Source organism: Balaenoptera borealis (assembly GCF_965194805.1).
Source record: "Balaenoptera borealis genome assembly, chromosome: 8".
NCBI classification, from domain to species: domain Eukaryota; kingdom Metazoa; phylum Chordata; class Mammalia; order Artiodactyla; family Balaenopteridae; genus Balaenoptera; species Balaenoptera borealis.
This window is the reverse complement of record NC_138865.1, coordinates 53,121,306-53,146,008: the sequence shown is the minus strand read 5'-3', so window position 1 is coordinate 53,146,008 and position 24,703 is coordinate 53,121,306. Positions and strand designations below refer to the sequence as shown.

Sequence of the window (24,703 nt, the reverse complement as noted above, 5' to 3'; positions counted from 1 at the left end):
GGGAGCTAGATGAAAATATCTACTGTCACTGATATTCAACATTTCTGGAGATGGTAGCCATCACAGCTAGAAAGGAGATAGAACTGAGAAGTATACAAAATGGAAAGGGAGGAGGCAAAATGATAATTACTCATCAGTGTTGCTGTTGCATTCCTGAAATACTTGAGGCAATTGAAAAACTACTCTAGATGATAAGGCAATTCACTAAGTTGGCTGAGTATGAAATTAACATGCAGAAATGAACAGCAAGTTTATTAACATATATCAGCTAGCTACTTAAAAGATATAATGGACAAAAAGACTCTATTTCCAAAAACCACAAAAAAGATAAACAATCTTAGAAAAACTTAACAAGAAATGTGCAAAATCTATTTGAAAAAATACTTTAAACTGCAACTGAAGCCCCCCTAAAACCTTGTACAGATGTAAAGACTTACCATGTTCTTTAATAGGAAGACTCACTGTCAGGCAGAGGTCAGTTCAATAAAAAGACAAAGAGGATTTTATTTTAGCCAATCTGATTCTAAAGTTTATTTTTAAAAGAAACAAGCAACAATATCTAAGAAAATGTAGGAGAAGTATAGAATGTGGGATAACCTCACTCTTTTATACATTTAAAAAAAATAATGGATCAAATGAGAACATTCAGAAATAGAATTTAGTAAATTATAAAAGCAGCATTTCCAATCAATGGGAAAGATGATTTATGTAATAAATGGTGTGCAGTCTACTAATAGACATCTAGAAAAAAATAAGGAAAAATAAATTTGGATCTGTACCTCATAACTTACATTAAAACAAATCCCAGTTGGATCAAATATTTACATGTAAAAAATGAAACTGTAAGGGAACTAGAAGAAATCATTGAAGATTTATTTTTTTAAAAAATTTGGGGGGTGGGAAAGCTATTTCTAGATACATCACAAAACTCAGAAGCCATAAAAGAGAAGACTAATAAACAACTACATAAAAATAAAAATGAGGTTCTGCAAGACAATAAACAAAAAAATCAAAAGACAAATACAAACTGGGAAAAGTATATGCTACTCATACCACAGGTAGGTGTTAATTTTTCTAATATAGAGAGAGCTTTTATGAATCAATAAAAAGACCAATAGAGGGGCTTCCCTGGTGGCGCAGTGGTTGAGAATCTGCCTGCCAATGCAGGGGACACGGGTTCGAGCCCTGGTCTGGGAAGATCCCACATGCCGTGGAGCAACTAGGCCCGTGAGCCACAATTACTGAGCCTGCGCGTCTGGAGCCTGTGCTCCGCAAAAAGAGAGGCCGCGATCGTGAGAGGCCCGCGCACCGCGATGAAGAGTGGCCCCCACTTGCCGCAATTAGAGAAAGCCCTCACGCAGAAACAAAGACCCAACACAACCATAAATAAATAAATAAAATAAAAATTAAATTAAATTAAAAAAAAAAAGACCAACAGACTGTTCTTATAAAAGAAAATACAAGTGACCCATTAACATATAAAAAGATGCTTAATCTTATTTACAGAAACAGAAATGCAAATTAAAACAAACTGGAATATCACTTCTAAATTATCATATTAGCAAAGATCTAATGGTTAGATTGGATTTTTTGCTCTCATACTTTGCTGGTTGAATATAAATTGGCAATTTGGCACTATCTCACAGAATTAACAATGCAACCCAACAGGTCTTCTTCTGGAATTTATCCCAGACTTTATTCACTCATGTATGAAATGATATATGAAATAGATTAGTCATTACAGCATTATTTGTAATACCCAAAGATTTCATCAGGAGAGGGTTACATGATGATACATCCCTATATTGGAATAGAGCAGCTGTGAAGATGCTCTTTACGTGATATGAATGAACTCCACAATCTAATATTGTTCAAAAAAAGCAAGCTATAGTGTGTATAGTATGCTCTCTTACGTGTAAAAATGGGAGAAAAAATAAATGTAAATTAGCTTTACATGTATGAATTATCTCCAGAAAGATACACAAAAGCTCTTTGTATTACATGCCTCTACAAAAGGAAACAGCATAGCTGGAGTACAGAGGTAGAGAAGCATGGGGTGCCTGTATGCATATGGGAATCGAGTTACTGGGGGGCTGCTCCATGAAGGTCTCCTACTGGGTCTGCAGTCCCTGGCACACATCCCTGGAGCAAGCACCACCTGACTGCCTTTTCCTAGGGGGAGGGACCAGGGCTTTGGACAGCATCACATGGCAGAGGAGGAAGTCATCACTCAGTGACACTAGCCTGAGAGATGAAGGAAGGGAGGTGCCTCAAAAGATGACTGTGATCATCTCTGATTTATGTCAATTTAGAAAAATAAAGAACTTCTCCTGTACCTGAGAAATGGTCTTCTATTGAATGGACAAGGCAAGACCCAGTTTCTGCCAGGAGGCAAGGCGTGCTAAGACCAGGCCTACTTGCTCCTTCACCTTCACCCTGCCTGGAGGGCTGAAAGGTGAAGTCCTTCACTCTTCCTGTGCTGAATGTCTTCTTTTCTTTTCCCAGGTCCTGGGCAAGAGTTTATGTTTTGTGACCACTTCCTTTGTCTATAGGCCCACTTATATGGAGCAAAAAGGATATGCTCCTAGTTCTATCTTTACACTAAAAATGTAATGAAATTCCATCAGACCAACACAATAACATAATAAATCACTTGCTAATATATGGATTTGGAAATTTCAGAAAATTCTCAGCATAAGGTTTGAAGGATAAACAGAAGTTTACCAGTGACAAAGATGGGAGTAGGATGACGGTCTAGTCAAAAGGAATAGGTGACACAGAGGCAGCAAACAGATTGGATGCTTGGGGAACTATGCACAATTTGGAATTCCTGGACTATAAAATGACAGAGAAATAGCAAGGGATGAAATTGGAGAGTTGAAAGGGCCAGATTATAAGTGCATTTGCATGTTATAACGACTAAATACACTCTTAATTGTATGTGATTGTTGTAGGGGCTACACTGTGTCCCTCAAAATTAATATATTGAAGGCCTTACCCCCAGTACCTCAGAGTGAGACTGTATTTGAAGTTAGGGCCTTTAAAGAGGGGATTAAGTTATAGGGAGAGGAACTTTAGACACACAAAAAGATAGCAGGGATGTGCGTGCATAGGGGAAAGACCATGTTAGGACACAGGGAGAAGGCAGCCGTCTTCAAGTCAAGAGAGAAGCCTCAGAAGAAACCAGACCTGCCAACACCTTGATCCTAGACTTCTAGCCTCGAGAACCATGAGAAAATAAATTTGTGTTGTTTAAGACACCCAGTCTGCAGTATTTTGTTACGAAAGCCTTAGCAAACTAATACAGTGATGAAGAGTCACTGAAGGATTTTATGCAAGGAAGCAGTCACTTTGATGGCAATGTGGAAAAAGAATTGGAAAGCAGTGAGATGGAGGTGGGGAGGTCACTTAGGCTACTGCATCAGTCTAGGCAAGGGTTGGTAAGGATTTGACCAAGGAAGTGACAATGGGAATGGTGAAATAAGATTTGAGAGCTATTTCAGAGGTAAAAATAAACGGAGATGGAACTAAGATGTTGACAAGTCTTTTGTTTGAATGGTGTGTTGAATTATATGCCATCAAATAAAGTTAAGGGATATAGGAAGAAAATTAGGGTTTTTTTTGTTTTGTTATTTTATTTTTTTAACATTTTTATTGGAGTATAATTGCTTTACAATGGTGTGTTAGTTTCTGCTGTATAACAAAGTGAATCAGTTATACATATACATATATCCCCATATCTCCTCCCTCTTGCATCTCCCTCCCACCCTCCCTATCCCACCCCTATAGGTGGTCACAAAGCACCAAGCTGATCTCCCTGTGCTATGCAGCTGCTTCCCACAAGCTATCTATTTTATATTTGATAGTGTATATATGTCCATGCTACTCTCTCACTTCATCCCAGCTTATACATGCCTCTCCCCGTGTTATCAAGTCCATTCTCTATGTCTGCATCTCTATTCCTGTCCTGCCCCTACGTTCATCAGAACCTTTTTTTTTTTTTAGATTCCATATATATGAGTTCGCATATGGTATTTGTTTTTCTCTTTCTGACTTACTTCACTCTGTATGACAGACTCTAGATGCATCCACCTCACTACAAATAACTCAATTTTGTTTCTTTTTATGGCTGAGTAATATTCCATTGTATATATGTGCCATATCTTCTTTATCCCTTCATCTGTCGATGGACACTTAAGTTGCTTCCATGTCCTGGCTATTGTAAATAGTGCTGCAATGAACATTGTGGTACATGACTCTTTTTGAATTATGGTTTTCTCAGGGTATATACCCAGCAGTGGGATTGCTGGGACATATGGCAGTTTTATTTTTAGTTTTTTAAGGAACCTCCATACTGTTCTCCATAGTGGCTGTATCAATTTACATTCTCACCAACAGTGCAAGAGGGTTCCCTTTTCTCCACACCCTTTCCAGCATTTATTGTTTGTAGATTTTTTGATGATGGTCGTTCTGACTGGTGTGAGGTGTTACCTCATTGTAGTTTTGATTTGCATTTCTCTAATGATTAGTGATGTTGAGCATCCTTGCATGTGTTTCTTGGTAATCTGTATATCTTCTTTGGAGAAATGTCTATTTAGGTCTTCTGCTCACTTTTGGATTGGGTTGTTTGTTTTTCTGATATTGAGCTCCATGAGTTGCTTGTATATTTTGGAGATTAATCCTTTGTTAGTTGTTTCATTTGAAAATATTTTCATATTGCAAGTACAGTTGTTGTAAAGCTGGTTTGGTGGTGCTGAATTCTCTTAACGTTTGCTTGTCTGTAAAGGTTTTAATTTCTCTGTCAAATCTGAATGAGATCCTTGCTGGGGAGAGTAATCTTGGTTGAGGGTTTTTCCCTTTCATCACTTTAAATATGTACGGCCACTCCCTTCTGGCTTGCAGAGTTTCTGCTGAAAGATCAGCTGTTAACCTTATGGGGATTCCCTTGTATGTTATTTGTTGCTTTTCCCTTGCTGTTTTTAATTTTTCTTTGTATTTAATTTTTGATAGTTTGATTAATATGTGTCTTGGTGTTTTTCTCCTTGGATTTATTCTGTATGGGACTTTCTGCGCTTCCTGGACTTGACTATTTCCTTTCCCATTTTACGGAAGTTTTCAACTATAATCTCTTCAAATATTTTCTCAGGCCCTTTCTTTTTCTCTTCTTCTTCTGGGACCCCTATTAATTCGAATGTTGGTGCATTTAATGTTGTCCCAGAAGTCTCTGAGACTGTCCTCAATTCTTTTCATTCTTTTTTTCTTTATTCTGCTCTGTGGTAGTTATTTCCACTATTTTATCTTCCAGGTCACTTATCCATTCTTCTGCCTGAGTTATTCTACTATTGATTCGTTCTAGACAATTTTTAATTTCATTTATTGTGTTGTTCATCATTGTTTGTTTGCTCTTTTGTTCTTCTAGGTCCTTGTTAAACGTTTTTTGTATCTTCTCCATTCTATTTCTAAGATTTTGGATCATCTTTACTATCATCACTCTGAATTCTTTTTCATGTAGACTGCCTATTTCCTCTTCATTTGTTTGGTCTGGTGGGTTTTTACCTTGCTCCTTCATCTGCCGCATATTTCTTTGTCTTCTCATTTTGTTTAACTTACTGTGTTTGGGGTCTCCTTTTCGTAGGCTGCAGGTTTGTAGTTCCTGTTGTTTTTGTTGTCTGCCCCCAGTAGGTGAGGTTCCTTCAGTGGCTTGTGTAGGCTTCCTGGTGGAGGGGACTGGTGACTGTGTTCTGGTGGGTGGGGCTGGATCTTGTCTTTCTGGTGGGCAGGGCTGCATCCAGTGGTGTATTTTGGGGTGTCTGTAAACTTAGACACAGCCTCTCGGTTAATGCATGGGGTTGTGTTTCTGTCTTGCAAGTTGTTTGGCATGGGGCATGGGGCGTCCTGCACTGGAGCTTGCTGGCCGTTGGGTGTAGCTGGGTCTTAACGTTGAGATGGAGATCTCTGGGCAAGCTCTTGCTGATAGATAGTACGTGGGGCTGGGAGGTCTCTGGTGGTCCAATGTCCTGAACTAGGCTCTCCCACCTCAGAGGCTCAGGCCTGACACCAGGCTGGAGCACCAAGACCCTGTCAGCCACATGGTTCAGAAGAAAAGGGAGAAAAAAAGAAAGAAAAAAATTATAATAAAAATAAATAAATAAATAAATAAAAATTATTAAAATTAAAAAAATAATAAAAAAAGAAGAGAGCAACCAAACCAATATACAAATCAACCAATGATAACAAGCGCTGAAAACTATACTAAGATAAACATAAAAATCAGAAACAAATCAATCACAGACAGCAAGCCCCAAGTCTACAGTTGCTACCGAAATCCACAGCCTCAGTTTTGGGATGATTCGTTGTCTATTCAGGTATTCCACAGATGCAGGGTATGACAAGTTGATTGTGGAGATTTAATCTGCTGCTCCTGAAGCTGCTGGGAGAGATTTCCCTTTCTCTTCTTTGTTTGCACAGCTCCTGGGGTTCAGCTTTGGATTTGGCCCCGCCTCTGTGAGTAGGCTGCCCTCAGGCATCTGCTCCCTGCCCAGACAGGACAGGGTTAAAGCAGCGGCTCATTAGGGGGCTCTACCTCATTCAGGCCAGGGGGAGGGAGGGGTACAGTAGTTATAATTGGAATGCGGGGCGAGCCTGCAGCAGCAGAGCCTGGCATGACATTGCAACAGCCTGAGGCACACCATGTGTTCTCCCAGGGAAGTTGTCCCTGGATCACAGGACCCTGGCAGTGGCGGGCTGCAGAGGCTCCCTGGGGGGTGTGGACAGTGAGCTGTGCTCGCACACAGGCTTCTTGGTGGCTGCAGCAGCAGGGTTAGTGTTTCATGCCCATCTCTGTGGTCCGCGCTGACAGGCGCAACTCGCGCCTGTCTCTGGAGCTTGTTTAGGCGGTGCTCTGCCTTCTGTGGGCACACGAGGAATCTCCTCTCCTTGTGCACCCCAAAACAATGGTCTCTTGCCTCTTAGGCAGGTCCAGACTTTTTCCTGGACTCCCTCCCAGCTAGCTGTGGCGCACTAGGCCCCCTTCAGGTTGTGTTCACGCAGCCAACCCCAGTCCTCTCCCTGGGATCCGACCGAAGCCCAAACCTCAGCTCCCAGCCCCCACCCGCCCCGGCGGGTGAGCAGACAAGCCTCTCGGGCTGGTGAGTGCTGGTCGGCACCGATCCTCTGTGTGGGAATCTCTCCGCTCTGCCCTCTGCACCCCTGTGGCTGCGCTCTCCTCCGTGGCTCCGAAGCTTCCCCCCTCTGTCACCCGCAGTCTCCGCCCGCGAAGGGCCTTCCTAGTGTGTGGAAACCTTTCCTCCTTCACAGCTCCCTCCCACTGGTGCAGGTCCCATCCCTATTCTTTTGTCTCTATTTTTTCTTTTGCCCTACCCAGGTACATGGGGATTTACTTGCCTTTTGGGAGGTCTGAGGTCTTCTGCCAGCGTTCAGTAGGTGTTCTGTAGGAGTTGTTCCACATATAGATGTATTTTTGATGTATTTGTGGGGAGGAAGGTGATCTCCACGTCTTACTCCTCCACCATCTTCAAAGTCAAAAATTAGGTTTTATTTTAAGGGCAATGAGTTCAGCTTTGAAGATATTTTATTGAGGTTACTGTGGACATTTCTCAGGTCCAGTGGTAGTTAAATGTCTAGATGAGAAGGTGAGAAGATAAGTAGGGGCCAGAGATAATAACTTGTGAGTCATCACAATAATAATGGTAACATAATAATAGCAATAATATTAATTGTGATTAACACTTAACTAAAGCTTATTATGTACCAGACAGTATTCTAAACACTTTGGGTATGTTAACCCACACATCCTTACAATAATGCTATGGTGTAGATACTACTGTTATCCTCATTTTAAAGATGAGAAAACTGAGGCACAGGAGATTGTCCAAGGTTACTCTCAGCCGAGAAGTGGTAGAATCAGGCTATGAACCCATGCAGTCTGGTTTTACAGCATGTTACTGGATTATTTGCATTTTCATACAACTGAAGTTAAAATTGTGGACGAATGTTGAGATTCCTTAACAGAGAAGGTGTCTATAGAGTGAAAACAGAAGAGGTAAGGATAAAATGTGAGGGTATACCCACTCCAATGTGTAGGAGGGTTAGCAGAAAAAGAAGATCCAAGGCAGACAGCAATAGTTTGGTCAGAATGACAGAAGGAAGACCAAGATGAGAGGAATGTGGTCAACAGTATGATTGCCACAGAGATGTCAAGTAACAGCGGCAGAAGAGTGTTCATTGGATGTAAAATGCAGGATAATTGAAAGCCCCAGCTAGAGTCCTTGCAATGGAGTTTTGGGGAGAGGGTTCAGAAGTCAGATTACAGTGATTAGAGAAGTAAGTCAGAAAAGGAACCTGTAGAGCTGAAAGTGAAGAATCATGGCTGAGAAGACTATGAGAGAGACGTGGGCAAAGACTAGAGGGATGTTCCATGACAAGAAAGGCTGTATGTAGAATGAGTGGGTGAAGATGTTTGTAGACTATGGGAAATGAGTCAGCAGAAAGGGAGAGGTTGAAGACAGTGAGGGAAAACTTGATAGAAGGGATTTCTTTGAAAGGCATGTCTTACACAAGTGGTATTAAGAGTGCAACTGGGGAGCCAGACGATGGCAACTGGAAGTTGACAGAGTTAGGCTTGATGTTCTTGGTCTTCTCTGAGAAGTAGGGAAGCAAAGCTATCCAATAAATGTGATGCAGAGGAGAATGGGGTGAGAGGCAACCAAAGCCCTATAAGGAACATTCTGAAGGGTATTTTTAGCTCCTGAGCTCCCGGCCAGGTGGACTGGGGGCTTTGTCAGGCCAGCATTAGTGTTCAACTTTTCCTTCTGCTCAATTTGGCTTCCTCCCCGGACCTTTGACAGGTGTTTATCCCTTATAAATATCTTGCCACCTGAACTTCTCAGAGTCAGCTCCTGGAGATCTTAATCATAGAAGCACATGTACTTGGAAACACTCTAAAGATTTGATTTTCAATGGACATTATACTTGATAGCATTTTTTTTTCTAGTTTTACTTTACAGTTGACCCTTGAACAACACAGGTTTGGACTGCATGGATCTACTTATATGAGGATTTTTTCCAACAATTTTGTACTAGAGTACTACACAGTCCATGGTTGGTTGAACTGAAGGATGTGAAACTGTGGATACAGAGGAAAGAAATCTCTTTGTATGTTTGCTTTTCCCAGGTTTTAATCTCTCATTATCTAGAATATAATTGAAAAATAATATTTAAAAATAGAATATATTTCCCAATAAGATGAAATACTTTCACCCAAATTCTCACTTGGTTATAAAGAATTTCCCTATATTTAAATTTTTATAAAGGTTCTCATATTACATAAATAATTTCTCAATCATGTTATTTGAATTACAAAGTTATGTTCTTTGAAGAACCATTGGCTTGAAGTGACCTCAAAAAATGCCAGTTTTGGATGCCTAAATAAGTCAAGTAATGGAATAAGCTTAAAAAAAAAAAAGAAAGAAAGAAATTAGACCAAGAAACATAACCAGATTTACCATAGTCATTATTCCTGGTTTGGGAGAGAATGGCTTCAACCTGAAATCATTTTTTGTCATTTAAAACAGACTTTTTGGTGAGATCCCCTTAAAAAGAAATACAGGTTTCCAATTAAATTTGCTGGAGCAAAGACATGAATTTCTCTCTGCTGCTTCCAGAAAACAGTCATGAAAATGGCAGCCAGTGGTTAAATGGAATAAGACCACACAAGGACAAAGACAGGAGAGGCGATGACAACAGATTGTAAATATCAGTAACATTTTGAAAACTGGAAAATTGGTGAATAGTATTTGACTTAACAGAAGTGAGAAAGCTGACACTTAAGTGGGAAAGCCAAATAGCAAAAAAGAAGTAAACTATTCCAAAGACAGAAAACTCCAACATTATTTAGGAGGCAGTGGTACATTGGAAGAAACAAACAAAAACAAACAAAAGTAACTCTGAGAAAGCAGAGACAATTCAGGGAGAATGATAAAACAAAAACAATTATGGAAAAAGAAACCTTTCAGAGAGATAAAGTATTGCATTCATAAAGTACTAACAGGGTATTATAAAAATATTTAGAGAATAAATAGACTTTTAAAAAGTGAAAATAAAAAAGCAGAAATTTCAACGTCTGTATGTTGCCAGAAAGGTTGAACAAATAAAGAGGTTGAACAAAGGGATGGAAAATAGGAGAGAAAAAAATATTTAATTAAAGGGAAATTCACATAACATACACTTACTATTTTAAAGTGTACGATTCAGTGGTTTTAGTGCACTCATGATGTTGTACAATCCTCTCCCTCTAGTTTCCAAACTTTTTCATCACCCAGAAGAACACACTGTAAAATATGTTTTAAATGAACGAAACTAGCTAGAGGGTCCGACATCTGACTAATAGAAAAAGAAAACAGAGAAAATTGTGGGAAAGAATTATCAAAGAAATAATTCAAGACAAATTTCCAGAGCTGATGGATTTGCATTTCCTGATTGAAAGGACACACTGTGCCTTTTTCATGCTATGCCCAACAAAGTGTGAGAAAAGACTAACACTAAGATACATCCAAATAAAATATTAGAATATCAGGGATGAAGAGAAAAATCCTAAAACTTTCCAAGACAAAACACAAGTTACATGAAAATAATTGGGTATCACAATAACTTCAGCTTTTGCAATAGCACCCTGGAAGATAATGGAGCAATGCATTTAAAACTGTAGGTAAAATTATATCCACCTAGAATTCTATACCTAGCTAAATTATTAATCAACATGGGGGAAAATGTGACATTTCAAAATGCAAGATTTCAAAACCTTTATCTCCTTTCCTTTCTTAGAAAGCTAGTGAGAATGTAAACTGAGAAAGAAGATGTGGGGGGCAGGAGAAAAGGAGATCTACCAGAGGAAAGAAGTCAAGAGTGTTTTGATGATGGTGAGGATGATGATGATGATGATGATGACAGGAGGTCCCAAGATGGCACAAAAAGACAAAGAGATTCAGGAGGGATTTTTCCCCATAGGAAATGAAACATATATTGCAACAGATTAACTAAAGTGTTTAGACATATTGAACAAAGATTTACAGTTTTCCTTGAAAGTTTGAGGATGAATTAGTAACAGGTACATAGAAGACAAAGCAAATGAAAACAAATGAGGCAATGATTAATGCCAGGAAAGAAAAACAAAAATACCGTACAATAATGAAAATGTTATTATAGCAAACAAGGTGGCTCATTTGTGAATCGTAATATAAGCATAATAAAGTAAACACTGAATATTGATTTAACCCCAAATTGTGATACTACACTATAAAGATGGAGAGAGAGAGAGAAGGTGGCAGAGGGAGACATATATAAGAGAGATTAAACCCTTATCTTTCAAAGTAGGAAGTCAGGAGATATTATCTAAAACTTTTTTTGAAAAATCAAGAAATTCTAGAATAACCCACTTAGAAATAGGAAGGTGAATACTAAGAGAAAAAAAAACCCAAAAAAAACCCCTAACAGACTTGATAGCAGTGGCCACCAGAAACTTGGAATCAGGGGTGAAGAGTATAGATCAGAAAACTGCTGGTTTTTGTTCTTATTGTTAAAAATGCTGTAACACTCTCCGATTGTTTAAATTAGTTACCCGTACTATTAAGCATTCTATTAAGTAGTTATTTGGTGAATATCATGAATATTACATATAGTATGAATAAAAATAACTGCCTTAATCTTCCTTACATAGATATTTATGACTTAGAATAAAATGTCCAATTATAGCTCACATACAGATTCAATACTTAGTCTTAAGCAACTTAGATGGAAGTGAAAATGGTGTGCTAGAAAATTATGATGATTTCAAATGTGGCTCTCTTGGTGACAAAAATAGTGATGATGGAGAGGCCTGTGAAGAATTTGAATCAAATTGTTTAATGAATATATATGAGTAGGAAAACATCCTAAAATAATATTAGATAACATGTTATTATAAATATGTATACATGTATGTGTAAATAAATTATTAAATGATTTTTACTATGTCTTCAAAGTTTCTAAAATATTATATATTCTAGTAGGGCAAAAAAACGCAACACCTCACTATTTTTGTATCTTCTCATTAGGAAAATAAGGGATTGATTTAATTTCGAGGTCCCTTTATATTTAGGAAAATTTGGTAGTTGCTTCCTGCATTGTTCTCTGAAGCTACTAGTAATTACATGTGAATCAGCTTAAGAATCTACCACTAACTAGTTTTTCTTTCTTTGTCCATCCTATATAGTCACTGAAAACATGCTTGTGTGAAATACGTGTGTTGTGTTATGTCTCATACTGTCATCTTAATTAATTAAAAATTAAATCTTCCATACAACTCAAAATATTCTGGTAAGTAATCTTAGTCTATACACTTTAGGAAAAGCTAAAAATCATTCACTCATTCATTTGAGATTGAAATTATCTGATATAAGTTTCATTGACAGGCTCTTAAAGTTAAAGGAAAGTCTACAGATTTATTAACCCAGAAGGAAGGGACAAAATGTATGCTATATAATTTTATAATTGAGAATTTAAACTGTAAAAGAAAAAATATCCAATAAATGTCTCATCTCTTGTGTTTTAACCCTATCCAAAATTAATCCCACGCTTTTGGCCACATCCCTGACAATGGAGTCTTTCATTATAATTCTGTGATGTTAGCCTGGGGTCTAGGAACATCCCTGAGAAGACAAAAAGGAGGAATCACCAAGGAAACCACTATAGAAATTCCAATTATCTTTTCGGTGCTTTACAACTGATAGCTGAATACCTTTTGCACATGGTCACTCTTGTGATAGGGATGCTTCAGGGTTCATCTGTGGCAAGATTGTGTGTGGAAAACCTTGGACTTCCAAAGAATAAAGAAATCAAAAACCCCTCCAAAACAAAAACAAAACATCAAACCAAAATAAAAACCAGACTACGCGTCTTCCTAATAGAGAAGGAATACTTCCTTCACTGTATTTATCAAAGAGATCATTCTGATGCAGATAACAGCAGTGGAGCCAAATTATTCATTTTTTTTCAGTTGTTTATAGATGTCACTAGAAAAGGTTTCAGTGCGTTTAGACAGGGAAGAGGGAGTGCACCTTTTTCACCTGTTCCTCTTCCTGGGAGAGCCAAGTCTCTCTAATAATTTCTAAGGGAAATATGATTTAACTGCATAGCTTCCTGTAAATAAATGCATTTTCTTATTTAATATGGTAGTGAAGAAATCCATTTTTTAAAAATAAATTTATTTATTTATTTTTGGCTGTGTTGGGTCTTTGTTGCTGCGTGCGAGCTTTCTCTAGTTGTGGCGAACGGGGGCGACTCTTCATTGCGGTGCATGGGCTTCTCACCGTGGTGGCTTCTCTTGTTGCGGAGCACGGGCTCTAGGCACGTGGGCTTCAGTAGTTGTAGCACGCAGGCTCAGTAGTTTGGCTCACAGGCTCTAGAGCACAGGCTCAATAGCTGTGGCGCACGGGCTTAGTTGCACAGCAGCATGTGAGATCTTCCCAGACCAGGGCTCGAACCTGTGTCCCCTGCGTTGGCGGGCAGATTCTAAACCACTGCGCCACCAGGGAAGTCCCAAGAAATCCATTTTTATCTGCATCTCCTTTTAGTATTTTTTAGAATGAGGCATTAAATGGTAATAACAAAGTTCTCTTTGTTTTCCTTTCTTTGAGAGTTTGTTACTGACTACTTACAACATTTCATCATAAAGGGGAAAATAACCCAAGAATTATCTGACCTTTAATGACTTCATTTTAACAAATAGATACAAAAAGAGAAGCAAGATGAAGGACATCCTCTTAACCTATTCAGATGGAAATGTCAATCAAGAGGAAACATTCTATAAATGTGTATTGATATAAGCAAAGTTGCATTATCTGCCAGCATTGTTATGCTGTGCAAGAAAATACTTCCAGTGCTAAGAAGCAATAGCTAACTATTGTTTTCATATTTCTATTTTTTATGTTTTGATATAAAGCAACATCTATGTTAAAAAAATAGACAGGGGGAGGAAAAGGAGAGAAATTAGGGTAGGCTATAAAGGTTGTAAAACTCCTAACTGGTGTGCTTACAGGGCATGATGGCCACTGAATAGATCCATTAGTCATAATTGTTGCTGTCAGGAGCCAGTTAAATGGCTGTCTCTGAGGAGGTCACCTTCCACATATGAGCTGCCCTACACTGAGTATTAGACTTGTCAGGAGGCTGAATCCTGACTCTTCTGGACAAACCTTAAAAATCTTTTTTTTTTTTTTTTTTACTTAATAGAAATGAAATAGCAAAGCTTAAAAGTAATTTAGTGTTTCTAAACTGAACTAAAACACATAGTGTACATAGTGGTGATAACACTAGAAAAGCTTTATTGTTTGCTGTCCTGTTCCCAACCTGTGCTGGGTAGTCTCCGTTTGCCTCTTTAGAGCCACTCAGCCTCTCCACCAGGCTCTGGGCTGACCTCTGCATCAAAAGGAATTCCTTGCCCTCTGACTTCCATTTGGACTCAGCCCATAGGAAGTCCTAGTGGGGACTGAAGGATGGAGGAGAGGGAATTTTTATTTCCCTGCTCTTGGATATTTAATTCCTTGGTGTCTTCTTTCTTGGGCCTTGTGCTCCACCAAGGACCACAGCAGGGCCAGGTGAGGGTGAGGCAAGTGAGGTCTTGGGCGCAAAATTTAAGGGGACACTCACTCTCAGGGCTGTGCAAGGGCAGGGTCAGCTCCTGAGAGTAAGGGCCTCCTTAAATCTGATGACTAATTCCTTACATTGATCCTTCCTTTAATCAAGAGGATTCTGTTCCTTATAATCAAAGCAGTACAGACCAAAATAGTAAGGGAACAGAAATCTGAGAAGTAGCTGGAGAATACCTGGTCGTTCTAAATGAATTCTGGATTATAGGACCTAGAAACTTTACATACCAGGCAGGACAGGCTCCATAACTTGCAAGATCTAGTGAAAAAAAAAAGTGAAAAAAAAGAAAATGTAGGGCCCTTGTTGGAAAACTCTTGAGAACTTCCAGAGAGCAATAGTAGAGCACTAAACCAAACATGGGGACTTTCTGAGTGTGAGGCCCTGTGTGACTACACGTTTCACACACCCAGGAAGCCAGCTCTTCTTCTGGGATATTTGCAAGTGAAATTGCTGATCTTTGAGGAATTGTGGAGAATTGGAGAAGCATGAGAAAATTAAGTTAAAAGTCATTTTAAAATCTTGAAATCCCTGTGACAGCAGCATGGGTTTCTCATGCATCTTTTTGGTCCAGGGTGTTTACTAAACCCGTGGTGAGAACTTAGCAGCAACAATTATAACTAATACTCACCGAGCTCTTATTATGGGCCCATGGCCTGCTACATGGTGAGTATTCCTCTTTGTTGAAGGAATGGATGGATAGGTGAAATTCAGAAACTGGCTAAGGGTTTTATATGAATGATCTCATTTAATCCTTAAGCAACCTCATGAAGTAAATATTATTATTATCCCCATTTTATAGATAAGGAAAATGACACCTGGGGAGTTAAAGCAATTTGCCCAAGGTCACATGGTTAATTAACCTCTGGGATTGGCACCCGTACTCCTCTGATTTCAAAGTCTAAACCCTTAACCACTCTGCCCATAGTAGGCACTTGGGAATAATTGATTGGTTTTTGGATTATCTTTTGCTATTAACTGGGTCATAAGTCTAACAACTTTACTAACCTGACACCAGCAAATAATAATTATTATTCAAAACCTTAGAAATTCCAACTAGTAAATACTAACCGTACAAGAGACTCTGATCATATACAGGACATTCTCTCCTTAGGCAGATATATTCTCAGACATTTTTTTTCCAAAGCAGTTCCCTTTGTTTTATTTTTTTTAAATTAGTTATCTATTTTCTACATATTAGTGTATATATGTCAATCTCAATCTGACATTTTTTATTTATTTATTTAAATTTATTTATTTATTTATTTTTGGCTGCATTGGGTCTTTGTTGCTGCGTGCAGGCTTTTCTCTAGTTGCAGCAAGCGGGGGCTACTCTTCCTTGCAGTGCACGTGCTTCTCATTGCGGTGGCTTCTCTTGTTGCGGAGCATGGGCTCTAGGTGTGTGGCTTCAGTAGTTGTGGCGCACGGGCTTACTTGCTCCGCGGCATGTGGGATCTTCCCAGACCAGGGCTCGAACCCATGTCCCCTGCATTGGCAGGTGGATTCTTAACCACTGCGCCACCAGGGAAGTCCCTCAGACATTTTAAAATTATCTTTCTGCTCTTCTGTCATAGGGCAAGGGGAAATTATTATATCCTGGATATAATATATGATATATTGTATCACAGATACCTACAATCTTATAAATGTGTCATGCTAATTAGAACTCGACAGTCATGAAATCGCATGTAGATAAAATTATGTGTATACGAAAAAGCTACACATCTGAACCCTTAGTGACAAATTTCAAGGAGTAGAACTCTTAAAGAAGAAAAATCCCTTAAGAATGGAATGTATACGTCGATACTGGTGAAAGCAGATCTACACTTCTCCCATCATTTTATGCAAGGTCCTGTATCCAGTACCAGTCTTGTGAAATCCCCAGGCTGTAGGAGTGTCTCCAAATCTGGGAGCAGCCCAGGACAAGCTTTCTCTCAGCTGGATGCAGCAATCTCTAAGTACCTCAGTGTGCACAGCAGGAGAGCAAACCTCTGAACCTGAGTGTATGGTGACTGCTCGGTTCACCACCTATTGGCCATTCTTGCAAAGGAGGCACCATTCTCTCACAAAAGTAGATTAGTGCAGCAACACGTAATAAAAATAAAAAGTAGGAGAGATTAAAAGAAAGAAAGCAGAGAGGAGAGAGAAAATATAGTATCAAACAGATGCTGGAGAGAACAGCTGTGTTCCCTACAAGGGTAAAAGGGGGCAAGAACTGCCTGCCTTGCTCCCCAGTACAGTAAATCTTCCAGGTGTGATGTGCCTCAATTGTCCTCCATTCCCCTCAAAACTCACCTCACATACACAGACATCCGCACCATAGTTGTCACTACGAGTGCTGCACCCAGCTTCTACTGGCTCCTGTGCACTGGTAGTGCACATTTCTTCCTAACTCCATATTCACTGACACCACTTGCATCGTTTGAAATCAGCCACAGAGTATTTACATCGAAGAAATCAACAAGCACTACAATTTTTTCCTTAGTGTTTTAGTCTGTTTGGGCTGCTATAACAAAATATCATAGACTAGGTGGCTTTTAAACAACAGAATTTTAATTTTTCACAGTTCTGAAAGCTGAAAGTCAGAGATCAGCATCATCAGGCTAGGGTAAGGGCCACCTCCAGGTTGCAGACTTATCGTCCTATCCTCAGATGGCAGAAGGGGGCTAGGGAGTTCTCTGGAGTTAAGTAAGTGCCTAGGCGAGGGGTTATGTCTAAATCTGGGGTGAGGTGGGATGGGGACAGGACCATAGCTAAGGAAGCAGCAACAGAACCAATTGCTACTTTTTTTATACAGCAGGTTTTTATTAGTTATCCATTTTATACATATTAGTGTATATATGTCAATCCCAATCTCCCAACCAATTGCTACTTTTGCATACATTCTCCACAAATACAAAAGCCAGGAGCAAAGGCAAATGACTTCTTCCTTGTAATGCCCTCTTTTTCTGGTTAAAGAAAATTCTTTAGAAATCTTATAGTTCTGTAAGTCTCATAGGACAGAACCGAATCACATGGCCACACCTTGCTATAATGGAGTCTGGGAAAGTATCTGGCAAAGGTGAACAAAATAGCCATAATGGGCTTGTGTTAGGGTAAGTAAAATACAGTGTGTGGGTCAAATCTAGACCTTCACCTGTTTTTGTAGAGCCTGCAAGCTAAGAATAATTTTTACATTAAAAAAATATCAGTACAAGGACTTCCCTGGTGGCGCAGTGGTTAAGAATCCGCCTGCCAATGCAGGGGACATGGGTTCGAGCCCTGGTCCGGGAAGATCCCACATGCTGCGGAGCAAGTAAGTCTGTGCGCCACAACTACTGAAGCCCGTGCACCTAGAGCCTGTGCTCCACAACAAGAGAGGTCACCGCAATGAGAAGCACGCGCACCAGAATGAAGAGCAGACCCTGCTTGTCGCAACTGGAGAAAGCCTGCGCACGGCAACGAAGGCCCAACACAGCCAAAAATAAATAAATAAAATAAATAAATTAAAAAAAAAGAAACTACTACTCTACAATGTGTTTAAAAAAAAAAAAAAAACCAGTACAGATCCATCATGTCAAAATAAGAAAAGTAAGCTTTATATGTCATGCTTTTTTCCCTAGCTTTACTGAGATATATTGACACAAATATATTGACACATAATACATACACAAATAGATCTCAAATATATTGAGATATAATTGTGTAAGTTTAAGGTTTGCAATACATTTATTTGATACATTTATATATTGCAAAATGATTACACCACAGATAGCTAAAACCTCTATCACATTGAATAATTACTATTTCTTTTTTGTGGTGAGACTATTTAAGATCTACTGTCTTAGCAACTTCCAATTATATAATATTATTAACTATAATTACCATGCTGTACTTTAGATCCCTAGAACTAATTCATCTTATAACTGGAAATTTGTACCCTCTGACCAATATCTCCCATTTCCCCCACACCCCCAGTCCCCGGTAACCACCATTTTACTCTCTGTTTCTATGAGTTTGGCTCTTTTAGATTCCACATATAAGTGAGATCATACAGTATTTGTCTTTCTCTGTCTGATTTCTTTCACTTAGCATAATTCCCTCAAGATTCATCCATGTTCTCAGGATTTCCTTCTTTCTCACGGCTAAATAATATTTCATTGTGTTTACATATACCACAACTTCTTTATCCATTCATCCTTTAACAGAAACTTAGGTTGTTTCCGTATCTTGGCTATGGTAAATAATGCTTCAATGAACTTGGGAATGCAGATAACTCTTCAAGATCCTGTTTTCATTTCCTGTGTATATATACCCAGAAGTGGGATTGCGGGATCATGTGGTAGTTCTATTTTTAATTTTTTGAGCAACATCCATACTATTTTCCATAGTGGCTGTACTAATTTGCATTCCCACTGATAGTGCACAAATGTTCCCCTTTTTTCCACACCCTCACCAACACTTGTTATCTCTTGTCTTTTTGATAATAGCCATTTGTTTTGCTATTGAGTTATATGAGTTTTTTACATAGTTTGAATATTAACCCCTTATCAGATACGTGATTTGCAAATACATTCTCCCGTTCCATAGGTTGCCTTTTCATTTTGTTGAGTGTTTCTTTTGCTCTGCAGAAGCTTTTCAGTTTGATGTAATCCCACTTGTTAATTTTTGCTTTTGTTGCTGTGTTTCTGGTGTCATATCCAAAAAATCATTGCCAAGACCACTGTTGAAGAGATTTTCCCATTTTCTTCTTGGAGTTTTACAGTTTCTGTTCTTATGTTTAAGTCTTTAATCCATTTTGAGTTAATTCTTTTAAGTGGTATAAGATAGGGGTCCAATTTTATTCTTATGCATGTAGTTACCCAGGTTCCCCAGCTTCATTTATTGAAGAGAATATCTTTACCCATTAAGTTTTCTTGATTCCCTTGTCAAATATCTGTTGACCATATATTCAAGGGTTTATTTCTAGGCACTTGATTTTGTTGCATTGGTCTATGTGTCCATTTTTTTTTTTTTTTTTTGCCAGTACCATAGTTTTGATTACTATAGCTTTGCCATGTGGTTTGAAATCAGAAACTGATGCCTCTAGCTTTGTTCTTCTTTCTCAGGATTGCTTAGGCTATTTGGGATCTTTTGTGGTTTCATACAAATATTAAGATTTTTTTTTCTATTTCTGTGAAAAAAGCAGTTGAAATTTTGATAGGGATTTCATTGAATAAAGATGACTTTGGGCAGTATGGACATTTTAACAATATCAATTCTTCTAATCCACGAGCATGGCATATTTTTCCATTTGTTTGTGTCTTTTTCATATTCTTTCATCAGAGTTTTGTAGTTTTCAGTACAGATCTTTCACCTTTTTGGTTAAATTTATTCCTAAATACTTTATTGTTTTTGATATTATTGTGAATGGGATTATTTTCTTTATTTCTTTTTTGGATGTTTTGTTGTTAGTGTATAGATGCGCAACTGATTCTGTATGTTGATTTTGTATTGTGCAACTTTACTGAATTCATTGATTAGTTCTAACAATTTTTTTGGTGGCATCATTAGGATTTTCTACATATCAGATCATATCATGTGCAGAAAAAGATAATTTTGCTTCTTCTTTTTTGAGTTGAATGCTTTTTATTTCTTTTTCTTGCCTGATTGCTCTGGCTAGGACTTCCAGTACTATGTTGAATAAGAGTGAGTGAGAATCCCTGTCTTGTTCCTGATTATAAAGGAAAAGCTTTTAATTTTTTGCCATTGAATATAATGTTAGCTGTGGGTTTGTCATACATGGCCTTTATTATGTTGAGGTATGTTTCTTTTATACCCGATTTGTTGAGCATTTTTTATCATGAAATGTTGTTGTATTTTGTCACTTTTTTCTGCATCTATTGAGATGATCATATGATTTTTATCTTTCATTCTATTAATGTGGTGTATCACATTTATTGATTTATATATGTTGAACTATCCTTGCATCTCAAGGATAAATCCTGATTGATCATGGTGTAAAATCTTTTTATGTGCTGTTGAATTTGGTTTGCTAACATTTTGTTGAGAATTTTTGCATCTATATTCATTATGGATATTGGTCTGTAGTTTTCTTGTAGTGTCCTTACTTATCTGGTTTTGGTATCAGGGTAATGTTGGCCTCATAAAATGTGTTTGTTAGTGTTCCCTTTTTTTTTTTCTAGAGTGTTCCTTCCTTTTTAATTTTTTGGAAGAGTTTGAGAAAAATTGGCATTAATTTTTCTTTAAATGGTTGGGAGAATTTACTAGTAAAACCACCTGGTCCTGGGCTTTTTTGTTTCCTTTGAGTTTTTTGATTACTGATTCAATCTCTTTACTCTTTGGTCTATTCAGTTTTTCTATTTCTTCATGATTCAGTCTTGGTAGGTAGTGGGTTTCTAGGAATTTTTCCATTTCTTAAAATTATCCAGTTTGTTGGTGTATAATTGTTCATAGCAGTCTCTTATGATCTTTCTTTTGTAATTCTGTGGTATAAGTTGCAATATCTCCTCTTTCATTTCTGATTTTATTTACTTAACTGTTTTCTTAATTTTTCTTCGTCTAGCTAAAGGTTTTTCAATTTTGTTTATCTTAAAAAAAAACAGTTCTTGGTTTTATTAACTTTTTCTATTGTTTTTCTGGTCCCTCTTTCATTTATTTCCTTCTGCTAACTTTGGGTTTAGTTTGTTCTTCTTTTTCTAGTTCCTTAAAGTGTAAAGTTAGGTTCTTTGATATCCTTCTTTTTTCTTAACGTAGACATTTATTGCTATAAACAGTCCCCTTAGAAATGCTTTTGTAACATCCCGTTAGTTTTAGTATGTTTATTTCTGGGGATCAGGGCAGGCAGTGGTGGTGACCAGAGTCAGTGCTGACTACAGAGGGCCAGCTGCAGGTATCTATGTAGTGGTGAGGACCAGTTGCAGATACATATGTAGTGATGGGGGCCAGGGCAGGCAGCAAGGGCTGGGGCCAACTGTGGACTCACTGACAGCTGTGGGATGCCAGCTGTTGTTGTGTACTACCATGGCTGCTGGGTCTTGCCATGGGTGCATGGCAGTGAAGGCCAGTGATGGGGTCTGGGCCAGGGTCATGCAGATGCCCAGCTGGAGGGGCTTAGCTGCAGGTGAGAGCAGTGGTACAGGCCAGTGACGGAAGACAGGGTCTAATCTGGTCCCACAAGCACTTGCACGGGCTCTGGTCATTGATGTGCTCTCCTGTGGCTGCACAGTCTCCTCCTGGGTATACGTATTGCAGTGGAGCCCAGTGACAGGCATCAGGCCAGTGGCATGCAAGTGCACAGCTGGAAGGGCTAACCCTGAATGTACGTACAGTGGTGGGGTTCAACTCAGAGGTCTAGACTGGTGTGTTGCATTCACAGAGTTGCAGAGGCCTGGGCTGAGTTAGTGCAATCCCCCGGCTCTGGTAGGGTGAGAGGTGGGGAAGGGAACAGGGAGGGACTCAGGCGGCTGTTGTCAGTGAAGATGAATATCTGTGGGGTGAAAGCTGATGACATCTTCAGGACTCCTCAGTGGCTGTTTGGGCCATTGGTTTCTTCTGTGGCCAAATCTGTCAGGTTTATCTGCAAAGCTGGTCACTTTGAACTGTAATTGCTCTAGCTGTATGGCTGCTACTGGTAGCCCTTGCTTTTCTTCCTTGTTTCGAGCCATCTCTATATGTCTCATCTTTGCAGGTCTGGGTTGGGTGAATCTAAAGTGGGATGTTTGTGCAGTGTCCCAAAAGGCTGGGGAAGCTAGTTACTCACCTTACTCTTCCTTTCCTGCTGAAGGAAACTCTTTCTAGTTGGGAAGTTTCCCCTTGGCATTGAGCCATGCTGGCTTGTGGGATGGGACGAAGCAGGCAGAGTTAAGCTGTCTTCCCTCTTTTCTTGCAGTTGATTTCAGGTTTTTGTTCCACTGTGTTGCTGAAGTTGTTTTTTGTTTTTTTTTTCTTTTTTGGTCACGCTGTGCAGCTTGTGGGATCTTAGTTCCCCCACCAGGGATTGAACCCAGGCCCTCAGCAATGAAAGCACAGAGTCCTAACCACTGGACTGCCAGGGAGTTCCCTGTTGCTGAAGTTTCTTAGGTGGACCCCAGAGCTCTCCCAGAACTGTTTTTGTTTGTGGTAACTGTCTAACTGTTGATCTTTGTGGGAGGAGGGAGGCTGAGGTCTCCTATCACACCATTTTTTTTGACGTCACTCATCTTTTATGTCATGCTTTTAAAGGCACAATGGATATGGATTATTTTGCTTTCAAAATAGTTGACAAAGTATGTGTTTATTGTACAGTGACACTATAACTGTGTGAAAAGATTACACTTTGTATTGACATTCCCAGATTCATCACAATGTTCCCAACTCACAGGAAATCAATGATCAGAAAAATATGCATATTTAAAATGCAACATATCACAGCAGAATTTCTCCACAAAAATAAAAATGAAAAAATTGCAACCATAGTAAATTTCTGAGTGGCTCATTTGTTAGTTGAGCAAGGAAAGCCGTTTACTGATGGTGAGTTAATTAAGTCATGTTTGCTTGCAGCAGCTAAAGACATATTTCTGGAGAAAATAAACTTGTTTAAGACCAGTAGCCTTTCACTGAGAACAGTTCCTTGAAGAGTTGAGGACACTGGGAGCAACATCAATAGTTAATTAAAAAACAAAGTATTAAACGATTTCCACAGGTTTTCCTTGTCTCTTGATGAATTGACAGATGTTACTAATACTGTTCAGTACATTGCTTATTCAAGGAGTCAATGCTGAGTTTGACCGAAGAATCAGCCTCTACAAATTGTCTGCGTGGAACAACTATAGATGAGAATATTTTCAAAGAAGTTGAGAAAGCTTTAATTCAGTACAACCTGAAGTGGAATCTGCTAAGATGAGTTCCAACTGATGGTGATAAAAATATGTGTGGAGCAGAGAAGGCTTACCTGGACAAATTTATAAAGCTTGTGAAATGATAGGTATTTAAAGCCTGTGGTTAATCATTGTGTTATTCATCAGTGGGTCATTTGCAGAAAGTTTTTCAATTTCTTGTGCTTTTGAACCAGTAGCCTCCATGTTAAACTTCATTTACTCTGGTGGACTTAGCAATCATCAGTTCTGTGAACTTTTGTCAAAAATAGAAGCTGAATATTTTGCCTTGCCCTACCATACAGCAGTTTGATGGCTTAGCAGTGGTAGTTTTAACGCAATTTTTGAACTCAGGCCTGAGACTGAATTTTTTTGAAATGAGAACTTCCCTCGATCACTATTATTGAACACTGGTTTTGAAAATTCACTTTTGCTGCAGACTTGGTCATATTTCTCAATATAAAATTACAAGGCAGACAGTGCCCATATGCAAATGTAATGCTGTGGGAAAGTCATTTTAAGAACAACTGATGCTGTTTGAATCACAAGTAATGTCAAGCTGTTTAATATACTTCCTGTGCTGTCAAAGTTTTAAAAAGAAGCAAGATCTTCATTCCCACAAAAATTTGCAGGAGATATATTCTCTACGCTTAAACTACAGTTCCAAAAGCATTTTTTGGATCTTAATGCATGTGGAAAGGAAATTTCCATATTTCAAAATCCATGTAACTTTGCAGCTATCTTCCACCTAACCTTCAATTGGAAGTGATTAATCTGCAATATAATGACATGGTAATTGGCAAATATCAAGAGAAGAACCTAATAGAATTCTGTAAATTACTTCCAAGTGATAAATATGCTCAATTAAAATCATACTCTCATAGATTGATATCAGTATTTGGCCATATCTATCTGTGTAAAAGGTGTTTTCAAAGATGAAATGCATAAAATCACATTATAGATCAGCATTAACAGATGAATATTTGGAACTGATTTTGATGACAGGGAATACAAACTTTGAATCCCAATTAAATGAACTATTATCTTCCAACAAAGAATTCCATTCTTCTCATTAGTAGACCTGAATTACAAATGATTGTGCTCAATTATCATTACACTTTGGATTTCATCAATAAAAGTTTTGTGGAAATTTGTTTTCTTTCTTTTAA

The 24,703-nt window shown here is 38.6% G+C and overlaps 1 long non-coding RNA gene across 2 annotated transcripts in view; it reads right to left on the bottom strand.

Moving 5' to 3' along the window:
* Positions 1 to 284: 284 nt before the first annotated feature.
* Positions 285 to 24,703, bottom strand: part of LOC309632937 — a 30,204-nt gene continuing 5,785 nt past the window's right edge. Inside the window, exons 1-3 of one of the 2 annotated variants that reach the window (XR_014247158.1) lie at positions 10,251 to 23,789; positions 7,405 to 7,640; positions 285 to 6,078 (exon numbers count right to left, since the gene is read on the bottom strand). This is a non-coding gene — a long non-coding RNA (uncharacterized lncRNA). Of the gene's footprint in view, positions 6,079 to 7,404; positions 7,641 to 10,250; positions 23,790 to 24,703 lie in introns of those variants that run through there. The other variant, XR_014247157.1, reaches the window with a different exon arrangement.